This window comes from Setaria viridis, chromosome 1 (genome assembly GCF_005286985.2).
Source record: "Setaria viridis chromosome 1, Setaria_viridis_v4.0, whole genome shotgun sequence".
Taxonomy (NCBI): Eukaryota; Viridiplantae; Streptophyta; class Magnoliopsida; order Poales; family Poaceae; genus Setaria; species Setaria viridis.
In genome coordinates, this window is record NC_048263.2 from 9,841,505 (window position 1) to 9,866,419 (window position 24,915).

Here is a 24,915-nt window from a genome sequence, read left to right on the forward strand (position 1 = left end):
TGAAGAAAGATGTGTGATTTTGTGCTGGTGGATGGCGATGTGTGCGCGCGTCCTGGTGGATGGCGATGTGTATGCGCCTGCTCCTCATTTCACGTGCAGCACCCAAGACAATATATAGAGGGAGGATAGGTCAAGTGACACCCCTGGCGTCTGGGAGTTGAGTGCCGCCGCTGTTCAGTTCAGCGTGGCCCGAGATAAAAGCAAGCTGTTGATTCTCTGGCGCTGCATGCAAGCTCTCATTTAAAATTCCAACACTAGTGACGATGCAAAGCGCTGCATGCAACGCTAGTGGCCCGAGATAAAAGCTAGTAATTGATTGTTGCTGCATGCGAGCTCCACTAGCAGCCTGCAAAAACGCTGCAAGCTCCCGTTTAAAACTCCAACGCTAGTGACCATGCATGCAATCTGAACGTGACCGTACTCCAGCCTGAAGGTTTTCAAATCATTAACGCTTCGGCGGGTAGTCAACTAGTCATATACGTATACGTACAGTCGTTAGCATACATGTGTCACACATTAAAAGAAGTTCCTTGGCGGTTTGGACTGGGCCTTAGAACGTGAATCACCTGCATTAGAATATTTCAAGGGTCTTTGTATATGTGTATATACATGCAGCTAGCTTGCACCCAAGTGTTTGCACATACGTATACTTCCTTAATATACTTAGGCAAATAAGCTTAAGTGTTAATTCTAAATATTTTAAAGACACATAATGGTAATCTAAATTACCATATTTATCACATGAATTGAATCGTATTATTTGACATGACAAATTATAGTCAAACAATTGCAAAAACATTTGCAAAGTCGATCTACTAATAAAACGTAGCTAAGCCTGGATATCTAAACTTCCATGTCCTACGCATCTACAATATCATTATAACCCTACAGATAGCCATGCTCATTGGGTTGTAACCCAAGCTGTAACCTCACCAACCTATTCTTAAAAGAAAACAAATATAACACACTCCAGTTCAAACCTCGATCACCAAACACCATACCACCCCCAAACTAATTATAAACATGAGCTAATTATAAAACTAATTACACATATGGAGGCTAATTCGTGAGATGAATCTATTAAGCCTAATTAATCCATCATTAGCACATATTTACTGTAGCATCACATTATCAGATCATGGACTAAGGCCCTGTTTGAAGAGGGGGTGCTAAACCCTACTTTTTAGCACCTTTTAGCACTTGGGCTCCCAAACAAGGATGCTAAAAGGAGTGCTAAAGTTTAGCACCCCATTTTCTTTAGCACACCCAAGGGGTGCTAAAAGGTGCTAATGGGTGCTAAAAGTGATCCTAAGCCCATTTTTTCCCCTGCTGCCCCCCTCTCTCCTCTCCACTTTTCCCCAAGCCAATCATAAATGAGGGCAATGTAGTCATTTCTCACCCAATGTGCTAAACTTTAGCACTGTATCCAAACAACCCTAAGTGCTAAACTTTAGCACTTCATTTGAGGGTGCTAAAGTTTAGCACTGTGCTAAAGTTTAGTATTGTGTATCCAAACGGGGCCTAATTAGGCTTAATAGATTTGTCTCGTAAATTAACCTCCATATGTGCAATTGGTTTTGTAATTAGTCTATGTTTAATACTCCTAATTAGTATCTAAACATTCGATGTGACAGTATTTAAAGAACCAAAATGGAGGTGCATCTGAAAGCAAGTTGGCATCTTAGGACAACTGTCCTTTTTTTTGGTCAGTGCATTCTAATCTGCACTCGAGCTACCTATCAATCTCACATTGAATTGCGGCGCACAAGAGTACAAGAGAAACAACCAAAAGGCGTTGGCAATTTAGCATGGACCCAACCAACAAATTTTGTTTGCTTCACTCTTCCTTTGCTTCGATCTGTAACTCCATTATCAGCCAGCAAGAGGCAGCATTTGTCCTACACAAAAAGAATTCACAGATCAACATATGCCATAGAAAACAAATGGACCAAAATCACAGCAGACACTAGCAACAGAATAGAAGGGAGAGGTTATCTAGGAACATTCAGAACAAGTCATCAAGCATCAGTAGATTCGGATCATATCGTATCCGGTGAAGATGAGTCTAAAGATCAATCACATCAATCTCAAACTGTGTGAGCATAGCTGGATTCTGACTAGTCAAATACATAGCTTTGAGAGCAGCTTTCTGAGTACCTGTGACACGACGCTGATTCTGCGAGTTGCGTGGGGCCTCATAATCCGAGCCTCCATTGAAATTATAAGTCTCACAAAGAAGATCGTTTTCTTGAACCCCAACTCTCCAATCATTGCCAAGACCAGCAACAAGAGCAATAAAGATGGCCTCATACTCTGAATGATCAATTTTGAATTTCAATAAATCATACAACTCCTTAAATAGCTGAGGGTAAGAGATCATTAAAATCAGGCCAGGATGTATTGGGAAAATTTCCCGGTCCTCAAAGTGATTATTCATCAGCCAGAGAAGGAGATTAATATAAGATGGTAGACAAAGCCACCCATTGACCATAAACAATTTCCAAATCAAGTCTGCTGTTGCCCTGGTAATTAAGTCGTAGATGAGCTTTAATAGCTGCATCATCCAGATTTTGCCTTGTTAGAATCCGTACGTGCCTCAGGTTTACCTTCCCTCTGGAATACACGTGAACGTTGTCTTCAGTAAGAACATCAATACAACCTCCTTCCTACTCAACCTTCCTCAACTTCTTGATCAAAGATCTTGAAGCCTTCTTACTGATCTCAGGAGCACGATAATACGATTCATGACTATTCTCACCAAGAAGAGAACGTATACCACCGGCAGTTGTTAACTTAAAATTCACTTTCAAGACCATCTTATTATTCCTTCTGAATTGATCCCAGGTGACTCCACTGTCAGCAAAAATAACACGATTTCCATTGGAAGAGTACCCTTTGCAGAGAAATCGTGCTTCTTCTTATTCCAAGTACCATAACCAGCTGCTATGGCTTCCATCCGATGTGGCAACCGATTTCTCAGGAACCTCAGAAGTTTGTGACCATCAATCACATCAATCTTAAACTGTGTAAGCATAGCTGGATTCTGACTAGTCAAACACACAGCTTTGAGAGCAGCTTTTTGAGGACCTGTGACACGACGCTGATTCTGGGTGTTGCGTTGGACCTCATAATCTGAGCCTCCATTAAAATTATAAGTCTGACAAAGAAGGTCATATTCTTGAACCTCCACTCTGCAATCATTGCCAAGACCAGCAAGAAGAGCAACAAAGAAGGCCTGGTACTCTGAATGATCAATCTTGGTTTCCAAGAAATCATGCGACTCCTTGAATATGTGAGGGTAAGAGATCATTGGAATAAGGCCAGCATATACTGGAAAAAATTTTAGGTCCTCAAAGTAATTATTCATTAGCCAGAGAAGGTGATTAATATCTGATGGTAGACAAAGTCACCCACTGACCGTAAACAATTTCCAAATCAAGTCCGCTGCTGCCCTGGTAATTGAGTTGTAGACGAGGATTAATAGCTGCATCATCCAGATGTTGCCTTGTTAGAATCCGTACGTGCCTCAGGTTTACCTTCGCTGAGGGATACACACGAACGTTGCCTTCCGTAAGAACAACAACACAACCTCCTTCCAACTCAACCTTCCTTAACTTATTGATCAAAGATCTTGAAGCCTTCTTACTGATATCAGAAGCAAGCTAATACGATTGATGACTATTCTCACCAGGAAGAGAAGGAATACCACCGGCAGTTGTTGACTTAAAATTCACATTCAAGACCATCTTATTATTCCTTCTAAAAGGATCCCAGGTGACTCCACTATCAGCAAAAATAACATGATTCCCATTGGGTGAGTACCCACTAGAGAGAAATCGTGCTTCTTCTTATTCCAAGTACCATAACCAGCTGCTATGGCTTCCATGCGATGTGCCAGCCGATTCCTTAGTAACCTTAGAAGTTTGTGACCATCAATCACATCAATCTCAATCTTTCTGAGCATAGCTGGGTTGACTAGTCAAACACACAACTTTAAGAGCAGCTTTGTGAGGACCATTGCAATAAGACCAGCATGTATTGGAAAAATTTTCAGGTCCTCAAATTGATTATTTATCAGCTAGATAAGGTGATTAATATCTAATGGTAGACAAAGTCACCCACAGACCATAAAAAATTTGCAAATCAAGTACGCTGCTGCCCTGGTAATTGAGTCGTAGACGGACCTTAACAGCTGCATCATCCAGATCTTGCCTTGTTAGAATCCGTACGTGCCTCAGGTTTACCTTCCCTGAGGGATACACGCAAACGTTGCCTTCATTAAGAACCTCAACACAACCTGCTTCCAACTCAGCATTCCTTAACTTCTTGATCAAAGATCTTGAAGCCTTCTTCCTGATCTTAGAAGCACGATAATACGATTGATGATTATTCTCAACAGGAAGAGAAGGTATACCACCGGCAGTTGATGACTTTAAACTCACTTTCGATTCCCATTGGGTGAGTACCCACTCGAGAGAAATCGTGCTTCGTTTTATTCCAAGTACCATAACCAGCTGCTATGGCTTCCATGCGATGTGCCAGCTGATTCCTCAGGAACCTGAGAAGTTTGTGACCATCAATCACATCAATCTCAAACTTTGTGAGCACAGCTGGATTCTGACTAGTCAAACACACAGCTTTGCGGGACGCTTTCCGAGGACCATTGCAATAAGATCAGCATGTATTAGGAAAATTTTCAGATCCTCAAAGTGATTATTCATCAGCTAGAGAAGATAATTAATATCTGATGGTAGACAAAGTCACCCACAGACCATAAACAATTTCTAAATCAAGTCCGCTGCTGCCCTGATAATTGTGCCGTAGACGGACCTTAACAGCTGCATCATCCAGATCTTGCCTTGCTAGAATCCGTACGTGCCTCAGGTTTACCTTCCTTGAGGGATACACGCGAACGTTGCCTTCAGTAAGAACATCAACACAACCTCCTTCCAATTCAGCCTTTTTTAACTTCTTGATCAAAGATATTGAAGCCTTCTTACTAATCTCAGGAGCACGATAATACGATTGATGACTATTCTCACCAGGAAGAGAAGATATATCACCGGCAGTTGATGACTTTAAACTCACTTTCAATACCATCTTATTGTTCCTTCTGAATTGATCCCAGGTGACTCAACTTTTAGTAGAAACAACACGATTCTCATTGGGTGAGTACCCACTAGAGAGGAATCGTGCTTCTTCTTATTCCAAGTACCATAACCAGCTGCTATGGCTTCCATGCGATGTGCCAGCCGATTCCTCAGGAACGTGAGAAGTTTGTGACCATCAATCACATCAATTTCAAACTTTGTGAGCACAGTTGGATTCTGACTCGTCAAACACACAGCTTTGAGGGAAATTTTCCGAGGACCATTGCAATAAGATCAGCATGTATTGGGAAAATTTTCAGATCCTCAAAGTGATTATTCATCAGCTAGAGAAGATAGTTAATATCTGATGGTAGACAAAGTCACCCACAGACCATAAACAATTTCCAAATCAAGTCCGCTGCTGCCCTGATAATTGTGCCGTAGACGTACCTTAACAGCTGCATCATCCAGATCCTGCCTTGCTAGAATCCGTACGTGCCTCAGGTTTTTACCTTCCCTGAGGGATACACGCGAACGTTGCCTTCAGTAAGAACATCAAAACAACCTTCTTCCAACTCAGCCTTTCTTAACTTCTTGATCAAAGATCTTGAAACCTTCTTACTGATCTCAGGAGCATGATAATACGATTGATGACTATTCTCACCAGGAAGAGAAGGTATACCACCGGCAGTTGATGACTTTAAACTCACTTTTAATACCACCTTATTGTTCCTTCTGAATTGATCCCAGGTGACTCCACCTTTAGCAGAAACAACACGATTCCCATTGGGTGAGTACCCACTAGAGAGGAATCCTGCTTCTTATTATTCCAAGTACCATAACCAGCTCCTATGGCTTCCATGCGATCTGCCAGCCGATTCCTCAGGAACCTCAGAAGTTTGTAACCATCAATCACATCAATCTCAAACTTTGTGAGCATAGTTGGATTCTGACTCGTCAAACACACAACTTTCAGGGAAACTTTCCGAGGACCATTGCACTAAGATCAACATGTATTGGAAAAATTTTTAGGTCCTCAAAGTGATTATTCATCAGCAGCAGAAGATAATTAATATCTGATGGTAGACAAAGTCACCCACAGACCATAAACAATTTCCAAATCAAGTCCGTTGCTGCCCTGCTAATTGTGCCGTAGACGGACCTTAACAGCTGCATCTTCTAGATCCTGCCTTGCTAGAATCCGTACGTGCCTCAGGTTTACCTTCCCTGAGGGATACACGCGAACGTTGCCATCAGTAAGAACATCAACGCAACCTCCTTCCAACTCAGCCTTTCGTAACTTCTTGATCAAAGTTCTTGAAGCCTTCTTACTGATCTCAGGAGCACGATAATACGATTGATGACTATTCTCACCAGTAAGAGAAAGTATACCACCGGCAGTTACTGACTTTAAACTGAATTTAAATACCATCTTATTGTTCCTTCTGAATTGATCCCAGATTACTCCACTTTTAGCAGAAACAACACGATTCCCATTGGGTGGGTACCCACTCGAAAGAAATCAAGCTTGTTCTTATTCCATGTACCATAACAAGCTGCTATGGCTTCCATGCGATGTGCCAGCCGATTCCTGACGAACCTCAGAAGTTTAGGACCATCAATCACATCAATCTCAAACTTTGTGAGCATAGCTACATTCTGACTAGTCGAACATGCAGCTATGAGAGCAGCTTTCTGAGGACCATTGCAATAAAATCAGCATGTATTGGGAAAATTTTCAGGTACTCAAAGTGATTATTCATCAGCTAGAGAAGGTGATTAATATCTGATGGTAGGCAAAGTCATCCACTGACCATAAACAATTCAAAAATCAAGTCCGCTGCTGCCCTGGTAATTGTGTCCTAGACGGACCTTAACAGCTGCATCATCCAGATCCTGCCTTGCTAGAATCCGTACGTGCATCTGGTTTACCTTCCCTGAGGGATACACGCGAACGTTGCCTTCAGTAAGAACATCAACACAACCTCCTTCCAACTCAGCCTTTCTTAACTTCTTGACCAAATATCTTGAAGCCTTCTTACTGATCTCAGGAGCACGATAATACGATTGATAACTATTCTCACCAGGAAGAGAAGGTATTCCACCGGTAGTTGCTGACTTTAAACTCACTTTCAATACAATCTTATTGTTCCTTCTGAATTGATCCTAGGTGACTCCACTTTCAGCAGAAACAACACGATTCCCATTGAGTCAGTACCCACTAGAGAGGAATCGTGCTTCTTATCCCAAATACCATAACCAGCTGCTACGGCTTTCATGCGATGTGCCAGCCGATTCCTCACGAACCTCAAAAGTTTGTGACCATCAATCACATCAATCTTAAACTTTGTGAGCACAGCTGGATTCTGACTCGTCAAACACAAAGCTTTGAGGGAAGCTTTCCGAGGACCATTGCAATAAGATCAGCATGTATTGGGAAAATTTTCAGGTCCTCAAAGTGATTAATTATCAGCTACAGAAGGTGATTAATATCTGATGGTAGACAAAGTCACCCACAGAACATAAACAATTTCCAAATCAAGTCCGTTGCTGCCCTGATAATTGTGCCGTAGACGGACCTTAATAGCTGCATCATCCAGATCCTGCCTTCCTAGAATTCGTACGAGCCTCTGGTTTACCTTCCCTGAGGGATAGACGCGAACGTTGCCTTCAGTAAGAACATCAACACAACCTCCTTCCAACTTAGCCTTTTTTAACTTCTTGATCAAAGATATTGAAGCCTTCTTACTGATCTCAGGAGCACGATAATACGATTGATGACTATTCTCATCAAGAAGAGCAGGTATACCACCGGTAGTTGATGACTTTAAACTAACTTTCAATACCATCTTATTGTTCCTTCTGAATTGATCCAGGTGACTCCACTTTCAGCAGAACCAACACGATTCCCATTTGGTGAGTACCCACTAGAGAACAATCGTGTTTCTTCTTATCCCAAGTACCATAACCAGCTGCTATGGCTTCCATGCGATGTGCTAGCCGAATCCTCACGAACCTCAGAAGTTTAGGACCATCAATAACATCAATCTCAAACTTTGTGAGCATAGCCAGATTCTGACTAGTCGAATACGCAGGTTTGGGAGTAGCTTGCTTAGGACTATTGCGATAAGACCATAATGTATTGGGAAATTTTTAGATCCTCAAAGTGATTATTAATCAGCTAGAGAAGGTGATTAATATCTGATGGTAGACAAAGTCACACACTCACCATAAACAATTTTCCAAATCTAGTCCGCTGCTGCCCTGATAATTGTGCCGTAGACGGACCTTAACAGCTGCAATATCCAAATCCTGCTTTGCTAGAATCCGTACGTGCCTCAGGTTTACCTTCCCTGAGGGATACACGCGAACAATGCCTTTAGTAAAAACATCAACACAACCTCCTTCCAACTCATCCTTTCTTAACTTCTGGATCAAAGATATTGAAGCCTTCTTACTGATATCAGGAGCACGATAATACGATTGATGAATATTCTCACCAGAAAGAGAAGGTATACCACCTGCAGTTGATGACTTTAAACTCATTTTCAATACCATCTTATTGTTCCTTCTGAATTGATCCCAGGTGACTCCACTTTTAGTAGAAACAACACGATTTCCATTGGGTGAGTACCCACTAGAGAGGAATCGTGCTTCTTCTTATTCCAAGTACCATAACCAGCTGCTATGGCTTCCATGCGATGTGCCAGCCGATTCCTCAGGAACCTGAGAAGTTTGTGACCATTAATCACATCAATCTCAAACTTTGTGAGCACAGCTGGATTCTGACTCGTCAAACACACAGCTTTGATGGAAGCTTTCCGAGGACCATTGCAATAAGATCAGCATGTATTGGGAAAATTTTCAGGTCCTCAAAGTGATTATTCATCAGCTAGAGAAGATAATTAATATCTGATGGTAGACAAAGTCACCCACAGACCATAAACAATTTCCAAATCAAGTCCGCTGCTGCCCTGATAATTGTGCCGTAGACGGACCTTAACAGCTACATCATCCAGATCCTGCCTTGCAAGAATCCGTACGTGCCTCACGTTTACTTTCCCTGAGGGATACACGCGAACGTTGCCTTCAGTAAGAACATCAACACAACCTCCTTCCAACTCAGCCTTTCTTAACTTCTTGATCAAATATCTTGAAGCCTTCTTACTGATATCAGGAGCACGATAATACGATTGATGACTATTCTCACCAGGAAGAGAAAGTATACCACCGGCAGTTACTGACTTTAAATTGAATTTAAATACCATCTTATTGTTCCTTCTGAATTGATCCCAGATTACTCCACTTTTAGCAGAATTCTGACTTTGTGAGCATAGCTAAATTCTGACTAGTCGAACATGCAGCTATGAGAGCAGCTTTTTGAGGACCATTGTAATAAGACCAGCATGTATTGGGAAAATTTTCAAATCCCCAAAGTGATTATTCATTGCGTATGACGCGCATGTTCTTGATCCAGCACCTAATGGGGATCGTGTATTATTTGCTGATTATCGTGGAATCACTTGGGATTAGTTTAGATACAGCCAGCAATTGGCCTTTGATATTGATCATAATACATTGTCAGGAGGTATGCCAACTCTTCCTAGTGAGCAGGGCAGAGATCCTTTTTATTTAGCTGCTGAGATAACTAAGAAGGCAAGTAGATCGTTAATCATGCTTTTAAGGAAGATTGAACTAGAAGGCAATTGTATTGAACTTATTGATCATACCAAAGTTCGTGTCTATGAGAACGGATAGGTAAGGCTGTCACGCGTCCGTATTCTAACAAATCAAGATTTAAGTGATGCAGAAATTGAGAATCATCTAAGGCTTAATTATAGGGCAGCGGCGGATATGATTTTTATGTTGTTTGATGTCAATGGCAATAGGCAGTATTGGCTACCACCAGATATGGATCACCTACTTGGATTGATGTGGAATAATTTTGGAGATCGAAAATTTTTTGCCATACATGCTGCTCTTGTACCCATTGTTTTGTATCCCCACTTGTTTAAGGAACTGCACAATTTCATTTCAGATAAGATTAGGGATTTGGAATACCATTACACCTGTGTTGCACTAGTTGCTAATATTCCTGATTGGAGGCGTGAAGTTCATAATAATGACCTCTTTTGTGAAACATATTTTTTTAAGAAAATGTTTGGATTTTGTTGTTCCATACAACTACCCAAATCAACTTCATATCAGATGTGATCAACTTTCAGCAGAAACAACACGGTTCCCATTGGGTGAGTACCCACTCGAAAGAAATCGTGCTTTTTCTTATTCCATTTACCATAACCATCTTCTATGGTTTCCACACAATGTGCCAGCCGATTTCTCAAGAACCTCAGAAGTTTGTGACCATCAATCACATAAATTTCAAACTTTGTGAGCATAGTTAGATTCTGACTAGTCGAACATGCAGCTTTGAGAGCAGTTTTCTGAGGACCATTGCAGTAAAACCAGCATGTATTGGGAAAATTTTCAGATCCTTAAAGTGATTATTCATCAGCTAGAGAAGGTGATTAATATCTGATGGTAGGCAAAGTCGTCCACCGACCATAAACAATTCCGAAATCAAGTCCGCTTCTGACCTGGTAATTGAATCGTACACGAACCTTAATAGCTGCATCATTCAGATCCTGCCTTGCTAGAATCCGTACGTGGCTCTGGTTTACCTTCTCTCAGGGATACACGCGAACGTTGCCTTCAGTAAGAACATCAACACAACCTCCTTCCAACTCAACCATTCTTAACTTCTTTATCAAAGATCTTGAAGCCTTGTTCCTGATCTCAAAAGCACGATAATACGATTGATGACTATTCTCACCATGAAGAGAAGGTATACCACCGGCAGTTTTTGACTTAAAATTCACATTCAAGACCATCTTATTGTTCCTTCTGAAATGATCCCAGGTGACTCCACTTTCAGCAGAAACAACACGATTCTTATTGGGTGATTACCCACTAGAGAGGAATCGTGCTTTTTCTTATCCCAAGTACCATAACCTGCTGCTGTGGCTTCCATACGATGTGCCAGCCGATTCCTCACGAACCGCAGAAGTTTGGGACCATCAATCACATCAATCTCAAAAATTGTGAGCATAGCTAGATTCTGACTAGTCGAACACGCAGATTTGAGAAAAGGTTTCTGAGGACCATTGCAATAAGATCAGAATGTACTGGAAAATTTATGGGTCCTCAAACTGATTATTCATCAGCTAGAGAAGGTGATTAATATATGATGGTAGAAAAAGTCACCCACTCACCATAAACAATTTCCAAATGAAGTTCGCAGCTGCCCTGATAATTGAGTCGTACACGGACTTTAATAGCTGCATCATCCAGATCTTGCCTTGCTAGAATCCTTACGTGCCTCAGTTTTACCTTCCCTGAGAGATACACGCGAACGTTGCATTTAGAAAGAAAATCAACACAACCTCCTTCCAACTCAGCCTTTCTTAACTTCTTGATCAAAGATCTTGAAGTATTCTTCCTTATCTCAGAAGCACGATAATACGATTGATGACTATTATCACCATGAAGAGAAGGTATTCCACCGGCAGTTGCTGACTTTAAACTCACTTTCAATACCATCTTATTGTTCTTTCTGAAATGATACTAGGTGACTCCACTTTCAGCAGAAACAACACGATTCCTATTGGGGATCGTGTATTATTTGCTGATTATCGTGGAATCACTTGGGATTAGTTTAGATACAGCCAGCAATTGGCATTTGATATTGATCATAATACATTGTCAGGAGGTATGCCAACTCTTCCTGGTGAGCGGGGCAGAGATCCTTTTTATCTAGCTGCTGAGATAACTAAGAAGGCAAGTAGATCGTTAATCATGCTTTTAAGGAAGATTGAACTAGAAGGCAATTGTATTGAACTTCTTGATCATACCAAAGTCCGTGTCTATGAGAACGGATAGATAAGGCTGTCACGCGCCCGTATTCTGACAAATCAAAATTTAAGTGATGCAGAAATTGAGAATCATCTAAGGCTTAATTATAGGGCAGCAGGGGATATGATTTTTATGTTGTTTGATGTCAATGGCAATGGGCAGTATTGGCTACCACCAGATATGCATCACCTACTTGGATTGATGTGGAATAATTTTAGGGATCGAGGAATTTTTGCCATACATGCTGCTCTTGTACACATAATTTTGTATCCCCACTTGTTTAAGTAACTGCATGATTTCATTTCAGCTAAGATTAGAGATTCGGAATACCATGACATCTGTGTTGCACTAGGTGCTAATGCTCCTGATTGGAAACGTGAAGTTCATAATAATAACCTCCTTTGTGAAACATATTTTTTTAGACAAGATTTGGATTATGTTGTTCCATACAACTACCCAAATCAACTTCATATCAGACGTGATCAACTAGCTGCTCTTCAGGAAGTTAGTTTGATAAATCAGAATGCATTGAGGCTAACACAGCGTGAGATTGATATTATTAATGGCCATAAGCTTTTGAAGTTCATGAGAAATCGGTTGGCTCACCGTATGGAAGCTATACAAGCTGGCTATACGACTTGGAATCAGCAGTTTCAGTATAATTTCTCAGCTATCAGTAGTGAGACGGTAACTAGAGTGAATTTTCTCTAGCTCTGGCTCAAATTCAGATTAATCTTTATGATATGGGACATGATTTGGAGTGATTTGGGTTGGATAACTTGTTTGGGTGAATTGGATAACTTGTTCTAAATGTCCTCTCAGGTAACTTGTGATTATGAGCTGTGTAATTTCTATGTTGTGTATGCTGTGTGTGATCTATACTCTTTTTTGTAGGACAGAGATGGCGAAGGACTGGAGTTAGCAAGGTGGAGTAGCTTGCTAGCTTTTTATCCTTCTACGAGACACTCTATTTAACCCCCTGTGGGACTATGTAACCCGTAATTGGTAGTAGTATAGGGTGAGACTATGTAACCGTAGTAGTATGGTTTTAAACTTCTGTTGGATTGGCTCGCTAACTTTTGGACTTTTTTGTGTGATGACAGCACTCTCTGAATGGACCCCCTAATTGGTAGTAGTAGGGATGCTACTGGTAGTTTTAATTGCTGTGTTTATGTTTAAATTTCTATGTGTTTATGTTGTTTGATGTCAATAGCAATAGGCAGTATTGGCTACCACCAGATATGGATCACCTACTTGGATTGATGTGAAATAATTTTGGGATCGGGGAATTTATGCCATACGTGCTGCTCTTATACCCACGGTTTTGTATCCCCACTTGTTTAAGGAACTGCACAATTTCATTTCAGATAAGATTAGGAATTCGGAATACCATTATATCTGTGTTGCACTAGTTGCTAATGCTCCTGATTGGAGGCGTGAAGTTCATAATAATGACCTCCTTTGTGAAACATATTTTTTTAGATAAAGTTTGGATTATGTTGTTCCATACAACTACCCAAATCAACTTCATATCAAATGTGATCAACTTTCAGCAGAAACAACACGGTTCCCATTGGGTGAGTACCCACTCGAAAGAAATCGTGTTTTTTCTTATTCCATTTACCATAACCAGCTTCTATGGCTTCCATGCGATGTGCCAGCCGATTCCTCAGAAACCTTAGAAGTTTGTATCAATCACATCAATCTCCAACTTTGTGAGCATATCTAAATTCTGACTAGTCGAACATGCAGCTTTGAGAGCAGCTTTCTGAGAACCATTGCAATAAGACCAGCATGTATTGGGAAAATTTTCAGATCCTCAGAGTGATTATTCATCAGCTAGAGAAGATTAATATCTGATGGTAGACAAAGTCACCCGCTGACCATAAACAATTCCGAAATCAAGTCCGCTGCTGCCCTGGTAATTGTGTCCTAGACGGACCTTAACAGCTGTATCATCCAGATCCTGCCTTGCTAGAATCCGTACGTGCATCTGGTTTACGTTCCCTGAGGGATACACGCGAATGTTGCCTTCAGTAAGAACATCAACACAACCTCCTTCCAACTCAGCCTTTCTTAACATCTTGATCAAAGATCTTGAAGCTTTGTTCCTGATCTCAGAAGCACGATAATACGGTTCAAGACTATTCTCACCATGAAGAAAAGGTATACCACCAGTAGTTGCTGACTTTAAACTCATTTTCAATACCATCTTATTGTTTCTTCTGAAATGATCCCACGTGACTCCACTTTCAGCAGAAACAACACGATTCTCATAGGATGAGTATCCACCAGAGAGGAATCATGCTTCTTTTTATTCCAAGTACCATAACCAACTGCTATGGCTTCCATGCGATCTGCCAGCCGGTTCCTCAAGAAACTCAGAAGTTTGTAACCATCAATCTCAAACTTCGTGAGCATAGCTAGATGTTGACTAGTCGAACACGCAACTTCGAGAGCAGCTTTTCTTAGGACCATTGCAATAAGATCAGAATATATCGGAAAAATTTTTAGGTCTGAGATTGTGACGTGTGTGAGGTCCTTCTAGTTATCTCATATATTTAGCTGGAGTGATTGTGACACGTGTGAGGTTTCCCTAGTTATCCCATATATTCAGCTTGAGCTTCAAAGGATGAATTTACTCAGTAAACTCGATCTTAATCCCCTTTTCAACGGATCTACTTAGTGAATTCAATTCTCAAAGTTGTGTGAAATCTCATAATCCAAACCTTTATTTAAATCCTCAACTTCTTGATCAAAAATATTAACCTTTCTTCCAACTCAATCTTTTTTTCAAGATCTAGAATCTTTCTTCCAACTCAATCTTTTCTTCAAGTTATTGATCAAAGATATTAAAGCCTTCTTACTGATCTCAAAAGCAAGATTGATGATTATTCTCACCAGAAAGAGAAGGTAAAACACCAGCAGTTGTTGACTTTAAATTGACTTTCAAAATCATCTTAATGATCCTTATGAATTGATCATAGATAACTCCACTCTCAGCAAAAATAACACGATTACCATAGGTGATGGATCCGGAACATATTCATCCTACACAAGGTATGACTTAGCTGTAAAAAAATAAAAATCAGATTAAATTGTTTGTCATATAATTGACGAAAATGGTAAATCTCTACTTCTAAAGAAAAGTAAAATAGAGACTTATTTTTCGTGGTTCTCCCTCTGCTCCGCTCCGTCACTCTCTCTCGGATGTATCTCTTTCCGTCCGATCCCGCGACTATCCTCCAAGCCATCCCTCCGCCTCCTCCCCTTGCACGACCTGCGAAAGTCGTCCCTCCGCTCGCTCGCCCTGCGCCGTCCCTCCACATCCTATCCACGCGCACCCTGCAAAAGCCGTCACTCCGCCTCCTCTCGCTCGCCCTGCGCCGCCGCCCGCCCTCCTCACCTCGCGCACCCGATAATGCCACCACCGCTTGCCCTTGTCCTCGCTCTCCTCCGCCGAGGACTCCATTTGCGCCACCGTTGTGCGCTGCCCCGCCAGATCCACGGCGGAGGAGCCAAGGGACCCCATCTGCACCGCCTCCGGGCACCGCCCAACCGACACGCTATTCCTCTTTCGTTGCCACCACACCTAGTCTGCCATGACTCTTCCGTTTGCCACCACGTCCGTTCGCTACCACGCTGGTAGACGTCGACCTTTGGGCACTGCTATGCCGGTCGCACCGCCACCAAGCTCACCGCTACGGTATTGTCGAGCCTACCGAAAAAACTAACCTCTTTCGCCTATTTGCACATCCCCAATAGTTAGATCCGTTTTTGGTAGTTGTTGAATGCATAGAGGATAGTATTAGTGAATTTGGTTGTGAGATTATGAACGGCGGCCTAGATTTGGCATCTTTATTTGGTGATTAGCAAATTTGCTCGTGTCATTAATCTCCTACTCCTCTTTGAGGTGGTCTTTATCTCACTACGAAAATGGCTAATTGATTGATCAGATTAGACATGTCCACTAAAATAGCATCATTCCTATTTAAATTTTCAAATATCTAGATGTAGTATTTCCTTTGTGTCACTGAATGCTGCTTTTCACTTGAGGGATTTTATCAATCTGGCGCGTTTGTGAATAGGAGGTTCCTGCATGTTTGTATTGCAGCATGTTTGTGTTTGTATTATCAGTGTCCATAGGGCTGAGGCATTTAATTTATCATATCAATTAAGCTTCAAATGACCCAAACTAATTACTGTAACTGCTGATTACAATGTGAAAATGCAATACGACTACATTTGTTGTTATGATTTTTTTAATACTCTTTGTAGACTATACATGACTTTTGGTTCCATAATTCTCATGTTCCCCTAACTCCACATGCAGTTTTAATTATCTCCAATTTTACAGTCCGTAGATATGGTTGTTATCTTTTTTAATGTGTTTTCGATGGACTTAATACATATGGAGAAATCACAATACTAGGTCTTATTTTGCATTAGTCTACAACCTAACAGCGCTAGCTCGGCTGCCGTGCACCTAAAGGCGCCATCGGTAGGACAGGCAGCCAAGAATATTACTTCATTTGCCCTGGTACGCACGCATCTAAGCATATGATCCAAATCTGTGTGCACCGCTAATGTCCTCCCCATCCTGCAGCCAGATCTATACCTGAGCATGTACGTCACTTAGCTTGCAGTTATAGATTTTCAGAAATGTGGTTCTTACCTATACTTAAGATAGAAGGAACTGCTTACTACTTTTGGATTGGTACAGTCAAACTTCAACCAATGTATGCGCTGCTCAATTATAGCTATGTATTAAACATATCTGGAGAAAATTTATTGAAATTATCAGTCACGACCACCAATGTCTTTTGCTGCTTAATCTTGCTTGACATAAAGAAAGAATATAAAGGATTAGTGTTTTGATTTGTTCTGTTCTTGCTTGACATAAAGAAAGAATATAAAGGATTAGTGTTTTGATTTGTTCTGTTTTGCCTAATCAAGGATGCCATGTAGGAGCTGAATTGTTCTTCCATATATTTTCAAATTCTTGCTACAATTTCAGTGTATGTCACATGATGGGTTATTTCAATTATGTCTAATAATGGTGCAGCACACGTGACCTCATTTCATACTCTGCTCTAATTTAGACTAATCGTGTGTTCATTTTGTGATGTTCACCTAACGGTATCAATGCTTTGTACAGCACTAATACTACCAATCAACGGAATGCAGGTAATATCAATTCCCTCATTCACCGCATCAAGCTCAGCTGCTGGTGCGTACTAATTCTTTTTCAGAAGGGCTTGCTCTTCTAAAAAAGTATCTCCAACTCCCGTGTGGGAAAATATGAAAGGAAGGATTGCTCATCTGGATTAACTTCCTGTCTTTTGCTTTTTGATTAATATGAGCTTTGCAAATTCAGTTTTGAACAAGAAACTACTTTGAAGCAACAGCATTGGAGGAGCTGTACGCACGTGCTCCTGAAGAATAGGCCAAGGAGCTTATCGCCCAACTAGCAGATTTCCAGGAGGTACGCCCAGCCTCAAATATTTCTCATACACTTTTTTACAAGTATAATGGACACTATTTGACACTTGAATCCCAACTCCCATCTATTGATGGCAGTTTCGATAGTTTGCTGGCAATATAGTTTGCTGACAAGATTTTTTTATGGCAGTTTCAATAGTTTGCTGGCAAGACTTTTCTTTCAGAACTTCAGCTTCAGGCCATTGGAAATGTTAGATTCCAAAAGGACGTGAGGTTGCTTGATTTCTCATAGTTTGGCAGGCCTCAAATGCACACAATTTAGCAATTAAAGTGTTGATCGTTGTTGTTCCATTCCATGTTTACAGGATTTTTTCCTGATATGCCACTGAAATTCTGAACTGGTTTCCATTACGTGTCTTATCCAAAGCGTTTAGATGAAGCTCTAAATTTAGTAGGCACTCAAACTGATTAGTTGTTCTGTAGAGCACTGAACTGTGCATAACTCACTTTTAAGTCCTTATCTGTTCACAAAAGTAGCTGACTGTCTAATTCATTTTTGGTGAGTGCAGAACAAGATGCACTCCAAATTATACCAAGAGCAGCTCTCTATCTTGATAACCATGTAGATATCTTCGAATTTTGTCTGAATTTTGTCAGGATCATTGCCCACATCCAGCCTGAATTTAGTTTGATACCAGTGTGCATTAATTGATAAAGTGATCTACACTAATAGTCTGCAAATAGAATTTTATTACATGTAGTTCTTGCAGCTGGGTCTAGGAAGGTACAAATTTGGCAGGCAGAACAATCAGCTTATGCTATGTGGGCGTCTGATTTAACTAATGGCTGGCGCCCCTATCATTTTATTAGTATCAAAATTATTCCTAAAACTATGAGGATAATTAATTATGGTGGTGAATGTAGATTTTCTCAATGTTATTTCTTCTACTATGTCCTCCCTTTAGCTGACCCTTAGACTAGGACTATTCAGAAGTTAAATGGAAGTTCATGCTCCTAAATTTCTAACATTCCTTTCTTGGGCGCACCATTGGATTTGATACTTTGCTGGACCAGGATGGAGGGTGAGCTGCTAGAGCGAGATGGAGGAGCAACAGCTAAGGCAACAGTTAGTGGTAAAGAATTTATTGTATGGTATGATGCTGGATGCATTGATAATTCAGTGTCTTCAATTTAGTGATTTAGATGCAGGGAAGATTGCTAGGAGATGGGCTGGCGTGGGGATACAGCTGTTGTACATAGAGGTTCTGTAGGGCTTAGGCACGATTGACTCAGTTTCTAATTTCAATGTCCAAGGTAATTCTGTTGTGCATAGAAGTTCTGTAGGACTAACTGATTGACTCAGTGTAATAAAAAATGCCCATTGTAATCTATGCAACAAGATCTGAAAATAGGTGGATTGAACGATGATTGATGTTTGGAGTTCATGTTAGCCTACATGTGCATAGAACAGTAATTTGGTTCACTCGCCAAACCTACCTGTTCACCCTGCAGCACTAGAACATCAACCTTTTCATTAGTAAGCTGTGCAAAATTTTCTTACACTTGCATAACTTTAGGGAGTTTATTGAATCAATAGTCAAAAAAAAAATTCTATGCACTAATTTGGCTTTCTCAGTTCTAACTGATTTTGTGCCCTTATTTGGCTTCTCAGTTCTCACTGATTAGTGATTAGTTGTAGGAACACTAATTTTGTCATGGTGTTTGATTTAGACCCTTTCCTATTTACAAAGTGTGGCATTGTAGCTCCATCCCTCTTCTTAATTACTTTAAAACTAGCAAGCTTCTGGATTCGACCTTGTAAGCTCCAATGCTCCAGTTATGCTTCTCTGAAAAAACGGACAGAATGCAGCAAAACCATTGGGACCCTTGGCTGTATTATTCCAATTCATTAATTGTTTCTATATGCAGGTAGGGCGGGCACATCTATAAGCGAGAATCTTAATTGATTTTCCTTTGTAATGCATAGATCAAAGCAAGAAAGCAGGAGGATAACTCTGCAACAATTTCCCCCTTTGATTTCAAATAAACTCTGAATTGATACCTCATGTTCTTCGCTAAACTCTGAAATGTTTCATGCTCTCATAGTTTTATCGATGAAAAAGTAAAGTCATTGCGCTTTGTTACAGATCCATGTAGCTGATGAGTTTTACCATTTTTAGACCTTGGTTATGAAATTTTTATTTTCAGACCATGAGTGCACTCATGCCTGATAGCCATGATATGAGTAGCTATTACAGCCTCATATTAGGGTCAGCTCCCTACAATTTATTTTCATTCCTAACAATTCCAAGTGCATATTTATATAGTATAATAATGCAAGTGCTTCAGTATGTAATTTCAATTCCAAATACATGTTTATGAATAATTTCAGCTTATTTCCTCCTCATCTGTCTACCAGGTTTTGGTGGTACCTTTAAAAAGAGAACATGCATATAGCAGGCGGTGGTGGCAGGAGCAGGCGAGCGGCTGATCGATGGAGAACCAGGAGAGCCTCCACCGCAATTACTGGACACCATGGAGCGGCATCGCAGTTTCAAAAGCATATTTTCAAACAGCCTCTATAATTGATTAGTCCGCTCGATCCGTTGCCTGCCAGTCTGCCTTAGGTCTCTTTGATCCAACTGATAATGATCACCATAACACTGGTATGAGTGCAGGTGTTGTGCGTGTGCAGGAAAATCTGGAAGAAAACCCAGTACAAAATTAAGACAACGATGTCTTAGACAATGCTGATATATGCTGATATCAAGATTTTGATTCTGATCTAAAATATTTTTGTTATGTTCTTCCTAATTCTTGCCAGAAGTTTACTTACTTTTTGTACTTTTTTACTTTTTGTCTGCGCACAAACATGTTTCATCTGCGCACAAAGCGAAAGGAAATCAGAAACATTCCTCTCGATTTTATCTTAGCCCCATCACAGGCAAAAATATAAAAAATTTGATGGGCCTTGGAGACCATGCATGGTATATCTAGCTTTGTTTAAATATTTTTTAATATTCATGCTTATTTTCACACTATTACCATATATTGCAATATAAATATTTTGTAGCCCGTGGCAACGCACGGGCACGATCCTAGTTAACAAAAACAATAAAAAATAAGCAATATATAAAGCTATATCCTAATTAATTGAATGCAAGGATTTAAAAACAGACAACAAATGTAATCGGCAAAGACAACGGATTAACAGAACAAGCAAAGAAATGACAAGCAATACATAAACCTCTCAAAACACACTCAGCATAAAATTTTTGGACAAATGTAAGCAGGAAGAAGGCACACAAGAAATTACTACCTGGTCCAGGAGGTACTTGAGCCATGGGGCAAGCTTTGAAGGTGAGTGCACGACGCAAAGCAAAAACATTTGCAAAGTCATACTAAAGCTACTGATAAAACGAAACTGAGCCTAGATGACTAAACTTCCATGTCCTAACACACATCATTCAGACTGGGGACACAAATTTTCAATGATACATCTCTACAATAGCATTATAACCCTACAGATCCGAACAAAAACAACAAACCAAAGTGTCTTGGCAGCAAACCGGATCTGGCAGATCCGAACAAAAACAACCAAACCTAAGTGTCTTGGCAGCAAACCGGATCTGGCAGAGAACCTAATAAAAAGATTCAAATCTAACCATCATAAAACTACATATCGAACAAAAACAATCAAACCCAACAATCATACGCTGATCTCTTGGCTCAAATATAACCATCACAAAACTACAGATCGAAAAAAAAAAACAATCAAACCCTGATCCCTTGACCACAGCACATACAGATCTATCATCGGATCGAACAGAAGAGGAGTGGTGACAGAAACTCATACCACAGGAGCAGCCGACGGAGATCTCGGTGATGTCGTACGGGCCTCCGGCTTGCGGTGCACAGCAACAACGTCGGCCGCCAACTCGCGGTGCACAGCAACAACGTCGGTGCAGTCGTACCCGGCGGCTCCCGATGCGCCGCGTGGGTCATCGCCGCGGGAATAATCAAACTTGGGCTCGGTACAAGGGGGAGCACTCTAAGAGAGGATGAGGAAGGGTTATTCTCATCGGCTCTGAAGATGAAGAAGTTGTGAACTAAAGCTTCAGAAGGCCTTGTGGTGGCGACGCCGAGCAGGGCAAGATGGCGGTGGGTCACCAGCATGATTAAGGGATGCGCCTCGTGGGGACCCGGAAAGCCCGGTAGCTGCGCGTAGAGGCGGGAGATGCGCGGGGGCTCAGCGAGGGAGAAGGCGATGCGGAAGTCGGCATCCCAGGAGGTGGTGCCGGACGCCCTGATGGGCACCTCGGTGTCGTTGGGGAACAACTCATCGTCGTCCCTGCGGAGGAGGTAGGGCTCCACCTTACAAATCCCCCGGCCGGCAAGGAGAGGGGGAGGCGGAGGCGGAGGCGGCGAGAGGTGTGCGGGAGTGGCTGAGCGGCGGCTTCCGGATTCCTCCAGATCCAGAGACCAAAGAGGATTTAGGGTTACGAATTGGTGGGGGTGTTCCGGTGATACGAGGCTTCCTCCTATGTATCTATCGATGCGTGGCCAGGCAATCCGTAATTAACGCGCCCGCGCCTCAGAAACCGGTCATGACCGTTCGCATGCCAGGCTGCGTGTAATTAACGCGACTGCGCCTCAGAGACACCGGTCCGAAGTAATAAATAAAAGATCTCTTTTTTATTATAATAAATACTGATGCATTCAAGAGATGAGAGGCCTGCTCAAGAGCTCCCGTCAAACAATGGCGCAACTATGTTATAGAAAAAAAAATTGGCAACTACGAGGCCATCCCTTGGCCGGAGTGTTTGATCTTCAGTCCCGACTAAAATTCATGTCATAACGAATATTTGAAAGCTAATTAGAACTAAATATGAGCGAATTATAAAACTAATTACACAAATAAAAGCTAATTCACAAGATGAATATATTAAGCCTAATTAATCCATCATTAGCATATATTTATTGTAGCATCACATTGTCAAATCATGTACTAATTAAACTTAATAGATTCGTCTTGCAAATTAGTCTCCATCTATATAATTAGTTTTATAATTAGTTTATATTTAATACTTCTAATTAGTATCTAAACGTTCGATGTGATAGGAATTTTTAGGAGAAATTAAAAAACACTCCCCAGACAATGTCAGTCTCGGTACCCACCGCAAGACATATACATAACAAGACGCTGGTTTTTAAGCAACGGGTACCCACCGAAAGCAACGGACTCTTTGCGTCCGATCGCCGGCCCAACATGGGAGGCACGAGCCACGCTCCGCCTCGCCTGAACTCATGCCCCGGGGTCGGGCGCCCCCGACCTCCGAAAGAACGAGCTCCGCCTCACCCGACCACGGGCCTGGGGTCGGGAGCGTCCGACCCCCCGCCACAGGCCTCCGCCTCGCCCGACTCAGGCGTAAGGGGTCGGGCTGCCTCGGGCTCTCCAGACTAGAATCCGCCTCGGGCGTAGATCCCGTGGGCCCCCTATCGATCTCGCCATAAATGCGCCGCAGAGCTGTCAGGGAGAGGGATATCCGCGCCCCCACACGACCCGCCGCAAGTACCCATGCGTGGCCGTACAGTACTTGCTACAGTAGCTGCAACCCCCTCCGATTGGCCACAGGGCACTCATGACCTGCACCGCCCAGAGTAGGAGGAAGCCTCGCCCGCTCTCGTGCCCCGCGCGCCCGACGGCAAAGATGAGATGTCCGCTCTCCGCGGGCCGTTAGCAAGATGGCAAGATTCGCCGCTTCCCCCCAACGGACAGGGAGGTCACGACGAAACGCCATCATCCCACCCGACGGCTACAGTCGCCGAGGAAGCCATCGACAGGACGCAACGGCGGCCAACCTCTTCCGACAAACGCGTCAGTGGAAGCCGAAGGCCGGCGGGGACACCGGCGGCCTGGGAACTTGCTTCCCCCTTCGTGTTGTATTTTTTTACCTAGCCATGTTTATCTCTTTACCGCTCCCCACACTCGGTCTCGCCTGTAATCCCGGTGGCCTCCTTACGCTATAAAAGGAGAATCGGGGGCCGGAGACAGGGGGGGACAGATAACTCAAAGGACCCCAACGCTTCCTAGCGAAGTGAACACACTCACACCCACTTAGAGCCTCAGTGCACACCCAAGAGACCTGGAATCAGCTCCCTCCCTCGCACTCCTGTAACCCCTACTACAGAACCCCGCGTGGGCAACACGAGCAGCTCCTGATACTGGACGTAGGGCGTTCCTTTGCCCGAACCAGTCTAAACCCCGTGTCTCCCACGCCACCATCCGAAGCCTTACGCGCATAAAAGAAATTTACTAGTCTAAGCCTTGATCCGCTAATTTTGACAACGACAACATGGATCATGATGATGATAAAGATTTGGTTTGATTTCTCCTGCTTATTTTTAGCACCCGTCACATCGAATGTTTAGATACTAATTAGGAGTATTAAACGTAGACTATTTACAAAACCCATTACATAAGTGGAGGGTAAACGGCGAGACAAATCTATTAAGCCTAATTAGTTCATGATTTGACAATGTGTTGCTACAGTAAACATTTGCTAATGATGGATTAATTAGGCTTAGTAGATTCGTCTCGCCATTTAGCCTCTACTTATGTAATAGGTTTTGTAAATAGTCTACGTTTAAGGGCCAGTTTGGCAGGGCTCCGGCTCCGGCTCCGTGCGCTTACCGAAGCACGGAGGAGCCGGAGCCGCACCAAACGGCATTGACCGCGAAGCCATTTTTTGGCACATTTGGGAGGAGCCGGAGCCGTTTTAGGCCTGCATGGAGGAGCCCAAAAAAGTGGCTCCGCGGCTCCGGCTCCGGCTCCGCACGAGGAGCCCCTCGCGAGGAGCCCTGCCAAAGGAGCCCTAATACTCCTAATTAGTACTTAAATATTCGATGTGACATGTGTTAAAAATAAGTAAGGAACCAAACATCCCCCGAGGCAAGGCGGGCGTGCGGGCAGGCGGGACCAAGATTTTTTGGAGCATTTACCCGGTGACCGTGAGGTGGACCGAGCTGGGGGTTTGCCCGCGAGAATGCCATCTTCCGCTTCCGCCCAACAGAGGATAACAAGAGAATCCGATAGTAATAACAAGTGTTTTCGTTTTGCCACCAACCGCTAGCATCGTTTTTTTTCCCGTAAAAGTTGATTATCTCTTTTGTCGCAAAAAAATATGTCGTCGTCGTCCTTCCATCCCCAAGAGTTAAATATGATTTTTGAAGCGGATTCTCTTGTTAGTTCTTAAATATGGTTTTGAAGAGTTAAAAAATATGGTTTTAAATATGGTTTTGAAGCTGATTAGTTCTTAAAAAAACTTAATCAACAAGAATTGTATGTTTCTAGTTATAGTAAAGATGTACATGTCACGAGTGTTTTTTTAATAAAGACTAGATGTATGCCGCTTCGAGAATCGAATTTTTTTCCAACATAATAAAAGGAGCATGAAAAACATTATTTTGC

General features: G+C 42.1%; 1 long non-coding RNA gene across 4 annotated transcripts; it reads right to left on the reverse strand.

Moving 5' to 3' along the window:
- Nucleotides 1-1,663: 1,663 nt before the first annotated feature.
- Nucleotides 1,664-22,056, reverse strand: LOC117838912 (uncharacterized). Of its 4 annotated transcripts, XR_011897688.1 has the most exons (5): nt 21,301-22,056; nt 20,281-20,325; nt 19,877-20,145; nt 2,158-15,073; nt 1,664-1,898 (listed from the first exon to the last, which is right to left on the reverse strand). It is a non-coding gene; the product is annotated as an uncharacterized lncRNA (long non-coding RNA). The 4 variants fall into 4 exon arrangements; XR_011897687.1 differs by lacking the exon at nt 20,281-20,325; XR_011897686.1 differs by having other exon boundaries at nt 19,877-20,325.
- Nucleotides 22,057-24,915: the final 2,859 nt, after the last annotated feature.